Source organism: Lampris incognitus, chromosome 10, assembly GCF_029633865.1.
Source record: "Lampris incognitus isolate fLamInc1 chromosome 10, fLamInc1.hap2, whole genome shotgun sequence".
NCBI classification, from domain to species: domain Eukaryota; kingdom Metazoa; phylum Chordata; class Actinopteri; order Lampriformes; family Lampridae; genus Lampris; species Lampris incognitus.
The window spans coordinates 57343038-57350840 of record NC_079220.1 but is presented as its reverse complement, the minus strand read 5'-3'; positions in this window follow the sequence as shown (position 1 = coordinate 57350840).

Here is a 7803-nt window from a genome sequence, read left to right as displayed (position 1 = left end):
CTGCAGCCCTCCCCAGATTGGCAGAGGGGTTGGAGCAGCGACCGGGACGGCTCAGAAGAGTGGGGTGATTGGCCATGTACAATTGGGGAGAAAAAGGGAAAAATCCAAAAAACAAAAAAAAAGAGTATAACAGTAGTAGTTAATTTGATGCTTTAACGCTACTATTTTATTCAGCATTAAACAATTCACACAAAGCAATTTTCAAAGTTTCAACTAAAATGTTGTCAATGGTAGAAATGATTCTCATCGGCACTTCTTCCTTGATGCCTGTTTTATTTCCTTTACTCGGCCTAAAGGCTATCATCCTGCACAGCCAAAACAAGTGGTATTCAAAACTATTTGGCATGGAGGGCCATGTGTATACAGGTTTTCATTCCTACCCAACAAAATAACATCTGATTTCCCCCATTAGTCCTCCTGTGTCTGCTTCAAGGTGTGTTTAGTGAAATTAGGTGGTGCAGCGTTGGACTGGAAAGAAAAACCCACACTTAATATAGCCCTCTACAGCATACAGTTGAATACCACAGGCATAGACATACATGGATGGGATTTTTTTTTTTGGAAAATTGACCTTTATTTTTCCAGTCCTTGCTGACCACTTTACATGTCTGAGCCAGGCCAGGGCTTCTACATAGAGACCTGAAAAAATATGAGTATGTAAATGAGGAACTTGTTCATATTGCTAAAAGGACAAGTGGTAGCAGCATGTGCTTATGTGTCAACCAGACACGTTATCGGGAGAATATGATGAATGAAAACACATGAAGGCGAATAGCAGACAAGAAAACAAGTCAGATTAATGGAAGTTCAAATAAACAAAAAGACCTGCATGTCTTCACTGATCTGCCGCTCCGTATCTGAGTAACCGTGTCCCACTGGAGGTCATGCACACACACAAGTGGTGACAGTGTTTTCCTATGTGCTCATGTGTGAGTGTATAGATGTAGGTCCATACAGATCTGTCTGTCTACGGTTTATGTTGCAGATGAACAATTTGTTTCAGTGATGTTTGACTCTGACAGACCAAACTATAATTAAAATGCTAGGTAATATATACTAGCTAGTTATCTATTTACTATTTATGCTATAACCGAGCTCTGTTGTTTCAGCGTTGTTTGACTTTGATCGACCACATTATAATTAAAATGTTATGTCCTTTCTGCCATTATGACAACGCAAGGCAAGTATCCAGGAAAATTACAGTTCGGAGGTAGTTACCCTAACACATCAGCCTACCGCAGTTCACACAAGTGTACAGAAAGTAACATGTGTGTTATCTTGAGTTCAGAAACTGGATATTGCATGGGAGACAACAGCTGCCATTTTCATCGATGGATGCGCCCACAGTTTTCCACTGGAAGCCTCGTGTACAGATCGGGCACCACAAGGCACTCCGCGGCGGTTGCATGCTCGCTGGCTGTTAGCGTTATGACATTACTGACTGAGCCTACAGGTTTGCTGGCATCCCTCCAAAGGGCTTCCGTGACAGCACCAGACAGCCGGGGGCCACTTCCCACAGCACAACTGGTTTTTTTGTGTGTGTATGTTTTTCTTTCAGACATTGGCCTGGCCCGGCCTCTTAGCCACCCTAAAACCAGGAGGCAGGGAGCTACAAGGCTTGCACTCACATAACAGACAGAAGAGACCATGCTGCGTCCTGTGGTGCCGCGAATGAATGAATGACTCAATCAATCATTCAAAACTTCATTCATATATCACATTCCATCCATCCATTATCTGAACCACTTATCCTGCTCTCACACTCGTGGGGATGCTGGAGCCTATCCCAGCAGTCACTGGGCGGCAGGCGGGGAGACACCCTGGACAGGCCGCCAGGCCATCACAGGGCCATATCACATTCCATACATTAAAATGCAACGCAGTGTGCCAAACATGATGCGAAAGGGCACAGGTAAAAAGTCGGAAGAGAAAAAATAAGTAAACATACAGAAGCAAAACAGATGAGGGAGTGGCATAAACAAAGAAATAAATAAGAAGGTGAAGAAAGTAATAATACTGACAATGAAATGGCAGTAAAACAGGGTGGAGAAAATGTAAAAGATCGAGGAAACGACGATGGCATGACAGCAGCTGTAACTGATCAACAGCACATTAGCAGAGATGATGGAAAGCAGGGTCACCCTTGATAAACTCACAGATAAAAAAAGATACACACACAGTTAGAAAACTATACATCAGTGACTGCAAATGGGCAGGCTGAAGCCTCAGGTCATTATGACAGCCACTCTCACAACACAAAATTAATTAGGCATCAACAAGCCATCAACAGTTTTTTTTTTTGTTTTACAAAACTGACCAGATTAAATTCACACATACACACATTAGTTTGTGACTGTCACACCATAGCTTTGTATATGTTAAGTACATTATTTGGTACTTAACTGATAGACACATTATTTAATGGTATATTGTTCTTTAAGTACATTATTTTGTTGTTCATAGTGTGTGGTTGATGGTATGTCAAAGGGTTCATCCTTGTTTGTTTGGTTTGCAAAGACAACATTAGCATTTAAGCAAGAATTATTTTTGGGGGAGATTACAGTGGTTGCAATACGTGGAGAGAATTATGAAGAAAACTGACATCTCTGGCAATAAGCACCTCTCATATGATGTAAGCCGATGCATTTCTTTCTCTCTCCCCCAAAGCATCTATCTATGCAGGCTGTGCAAAGACACCCCTGAGACAGTCCAGCACTTAGTAGCAGGATGTAAAAAGCTAGCTCGGAAAGCATACAGGAACATCTGTACTGAATACAGACTCCAAGTCCCCAAGTCCAAATGGGAGACACTGCCAAAGGTGGTTGAGAATGGCAGAGCTAGGATCCTGTGGGACTTGAAGTCCCAGACTGACAAGCAGGTGATGGCTAACCAACCAGACATTGTGGTGGCCGACAAGGAACAGAAGACAGCAGTAGTGATCGATGTAGCAATCCCGAGAGACGGCAACATCAGAAAGAAAGAGCACGAGAAGCTAGAGAAACACCAAGGGCTAAGGGAAGAACTAGATCGGATGTGGAAGATGAAATCCACAGTAGTCCCAGTGGCAATAGGAGCACTAGGGACTGTGACCTCCAAACTGGGAGAGTGGCTCCAGCAGATTCCAGGAACATCTGAGGTCTCTGTCCAGAAGAGTGCGGTCCTAGGGACAGCTAAGATACTGTGCAGAACCCTCAAACTCTCAGGCCTCTGGTAGAGGAGCCGAGCTTGGGGACGACACACACCACCCAAAAAAGGGTGAGAGAGAGATTTATATATATACTATATACACATACATGTATATATACATATACATATATATACACACACATACATACGTATACGTATATATACACATATACATACGTATACATATATATACACATATACATACACACACATATATATACATATTTTCATATACATACATAGTACATACATATATATACATACACACACACACAGTAGCCTACCGTAGGGTTTCAGTCAAGGCCTTCAGTAACAAACTGCCCCCCTCACTCACACACACACACACAAACACACACACACACACAATTTTCATATTGATGCCCTTTACAGCCAACATATCCACATACAAAATACACTATCACGCAGTATATGCACTACCGGATCAACACCAACAAGACAACTGATCTTCAACAACCACAATACACACTGCTGTGCACTACAGCAGCTATTGCAGCATCACCACCACATCTTCCTTGATGTCACTCAGCAACCAGATTGCACTCGTATACCACATGGCACAAACACAAAAACAACTAGAAGGGTGCACTCAGCAGAGTTCAGATCTCCGCCTGGCATATCTCCCCTTCTCCAGCGCTTGGACTTGGCGACAAACCACCCCCTTTGTTTGTCTGCCGGGAGAAGAGGCCCTTATTAAAAAGACTTCAGATGGGGGTGTCCGGGTAGCGTAGCGGTCTATTCCGTTGCCTACCAACATGGGGATCGCCAGTTCGAATCCCTGTGTTACCTCCGGCTTGGTCGGGCGTCCCTACAGGCACAATTGGTTGTGTCTACGGGGGGAAGCCAGATGTGGGTATGTGTTCTGGCTACACTAGTGCCTCCTCTGCTCGGTCTGACCGGAAGTTCTTGTGCGGTCTGTTCACAGGGGAAGGGGAACGGGAGGATAACGTGATCCTCCCACGTGCTACGTCCCCCTGGAGAAACTCCTCACTGTCAGGTGAAAAGAAGCGTCTGGCGACTCCACATGTATCAGATGAGGCATGTGGTAGTCTGCAGCCCTCCCCGGATCGACAGAGGGGTTGGAGCAGCGACTGGGACGGCTCAGAAGAGTGGAGTAATTGGCCAGATACAATTGAAGAGAAAGGGGGGGGGGGGACTTGATATGTTTAAACGTCGTGGTTTTCATGATAGAAAATGAATGTAGGCGAATGACATTCATTCATTCTAAAGCAATAAAATAACGGTAAGAAAACATAGCTCATGATTTATGATAGCTACTGAGGTGATTTCCAGCTGTGACTGATTAATCCTACTCTTGAAATTGTATTTTTAAAGCAGTGTTTTCACATTAGCGTCCATGGCACCTCTGCATCTAACCCCCCTCATGATGTCTGTTAAACAAACATGGCGGCAGAATGAATCAATGGAATTATTCTTGGTTCATCCAGTGTTCCTCAGCTCTCTGTGCTGAGATCAGCAGTGAATGGTTTGCTGATTTGTGAAATGTGATTGACGTCTTGTTTACTTTCAACTTGGGGTGAGAATCACAGAGTAACTCACGATACAATATTATCACGATATGTTGCCCACAGTAACGACAGTATCATGATACAGCGATTCCGCAATACTCAATAGGTTATTCTCGTATTTACGTCACATATCACGTGACGGCAACACATCCGCCATGTTGAAGGACAACGGCTCCAATCCATAGGATACTGTGTTGCTCTCACTGTGCAATGCTAAACGTTTTCTAAACAGTCAGAGTGGACAGAATTTGTTTCAAGGTTTGATTCATGCAGAATAGCTATTGTGGTTCCATATTTTAGAATGGTTCATTTCTGCGCTGTTTTTGGTTGTTCCACTCGAGCTGACAGAGAGCGGAACAAGTCCTACTTTCATTTTCCAAAGATAATCAGCCATCAAGGAGAAGAAACTTGAAGGCTGTCAGAGGAAAGAAGAAAATGGATATCGAGGATAAGTCGGGAAGATCTTACAGATTAAAAATTAGTATCATGCAGAAGTTAACACACCTGTTTTTACAAAAGGGAAAAAGCTACTTTTTCCTTTAGAAATTGAGGCAACAATGTAAATTGCATCTGTCCGCTTCAATGTGGAGCGTGTCATTGGCCTAGTATGGAGAAAATTTACAATTTTACAAGGAATTTTACCAACAGACTACCTCAGCAATAAGGATCGTGCTGGTATGACAACAGCAGATAAAATTGCCTTGGTTTCTTGTGCACTGACAAATGTGTGTGACTCAGTAGTTCCTTCAGACTGATACAACTTTCAAGTTACATATTACCCATCCATCCATTACCATTACCCAAACCGCTTATCCTGCTCTCAGGGTCGCGGGGATGCTGGAGCCTATCCCAGCAGTCATTGGGCGGCAGGCGGGGAGTCACCCTGGACAGGCCGCCAGGCCATCACAGGGCTGGCTGACACACACACACACACACACACACACACACACACACACACACACACACACACCTAGGGATAATCTAGTACGGCCGATCACCTGAACTACATGTCTTTGGACTGTGGGAGGAAACCGGTGCCCCCGGACGAAACCCACGCAGACACAGGGAGAACATGCAAACTCCATACAGAGGACGACCCTGGACGACCCTCAAGTTTGGACTACCCTGGGGCTCAAACACAGAACCTTATATAATATAGTTATATATTATTCATTGTATAAAACTGTTATAATATACTTTAAGAAACAAAAGCATTTGCAAATACAGACAACATCCATCCATCCATTATCTGAACCGCTTATCCTGCTCTCAGGGTCGCAGGGATGCTGGAGTCTATCCCAGCAGTCAGTGGGCGGCAGGTGGGGAGACACCCTGGACAGGCCGCCAGGCCATCACAGGGCTGACACACACACACACGCACACACACACACACACACACACACACACACACACACACACACACACACACACACACACACCCATACCTAGGGACAAGTTTAGTTTGGCTGATTCACCTGACTTAGATGTCTTTGGACTGTGGGGGGAAACCGGAGCATCCGGAGGAAACCCACGCAGACACGAGGAGAACATGCAAACTCCACACAGAGGACGACCCGGGACGACCTCCAAGGTTGGACCACCCCGCTGCTTGCACCCAGGATCTTCTTGCTGTGGGGCAACCCCGTTAACCGTGCCGCCCAATAAAGACAACATTTAAATTTTATTAGACATTTTTCAACTGTGTCAATCATCATCGGCACTTATAAGCTAAATCTTAAAATTACATGATTTGGGACAGAAACGGCTTTTGTTTTGTGAATTTGTTAACATATCGGTCTGACATGTCGATAAGTGCGAGTTTTTCCATATATCTCTCCTAAAGCTTGTACATAATTCTTGATCGACGCCATCACAGAATAATTGCATGAGATTGGCCTAACAGCCAAAAACCCTCAAACTGAATCTGATCCTTTACGCCATTAGGCCAGAACTTTGTCAAATGTACTTTGCGAACTGTTTTTCCAAGAGTGGACCACAACTGCGAGGTTTTATTTCCGTATGTTTGCCCGATTTTCGCTTAAAATGTTGTTCTTTTAAACACAGCTGGACAATGAGAAGTTGAGTGTGAACAGTGGTTGCTAAGGTGTAGCTGTCCTCCAACATGGCGGAGCTGCTCGTTGTCAATGAAAAAGCCACGTGATTGACCATAACCCATACGCTGCAGGACAGTCACCCATGATACACCACGATAGCCGTGTACCTGAAGAAGAAAAGATGCCCCTAGAAAGGCAAAAAGCAGAACAAGTGCATAGATTCTTAGCTTTGTGCCTCTTTAACACTTGCTTGCTGGTTGTCCATCGTAGATGATGACCATCTTCTTCTATTTGTGGGTCCTTTGAGGACTCAGATAGCAGAAGATACCTGCGCAGAGATGGTTTTTAAAGTGGCATGGGGGGTGCGCTTCTCCCAACGCCACATGACTTGATTGTAGAGGAGACGGTTCCAATGGCAAGGGGGATCCCTAGACGACCGGCACCTCCACACAACTGCAGGGGGCTGCCGGAAATCCAGTTTTTCGGAAACCGCCTCAAAGCGTGCCGCCACAGCTTGCTTTTCTGTTGGGGTGAGGTCCCTTAGCCTTATGTCTTCCAGACTCACCCACAAGGCAGCGGGGCAGTGGTTGATAGGTGCCAGGGCGTGTCCACCAGGGTGGGCCTGCACACCATATCTCTGGGGCCCACTGCTGAGATCCCCTGCCCAGTTAGCCTGGGGCCGCAAGACCCCAGTTACCACGTGTGGCCACGGGGAGGCCTGGCAGGAGTCTTGGTGAAGGAGAGGCTATGTGCTGGCAAGGGAAGGCTTACACGCTAGGATGCTTCCCTATTCGCCACAAAGGCTAGCCAGCGGCAGCAAGCTAAGGGCAGGAAGGACACAAGCGGGTTGGAAGAACACGTGCACCTTCCCTCCAACTACACACTGCTGCACTAGACGCATCACAACACCCTGTGTGTATGTACACACACACACACTGTGACACAGACACAGACACAGACACACACACACACACACACACGCCGACTGCAACGTGTTTATGTCCACGTGTGCCATC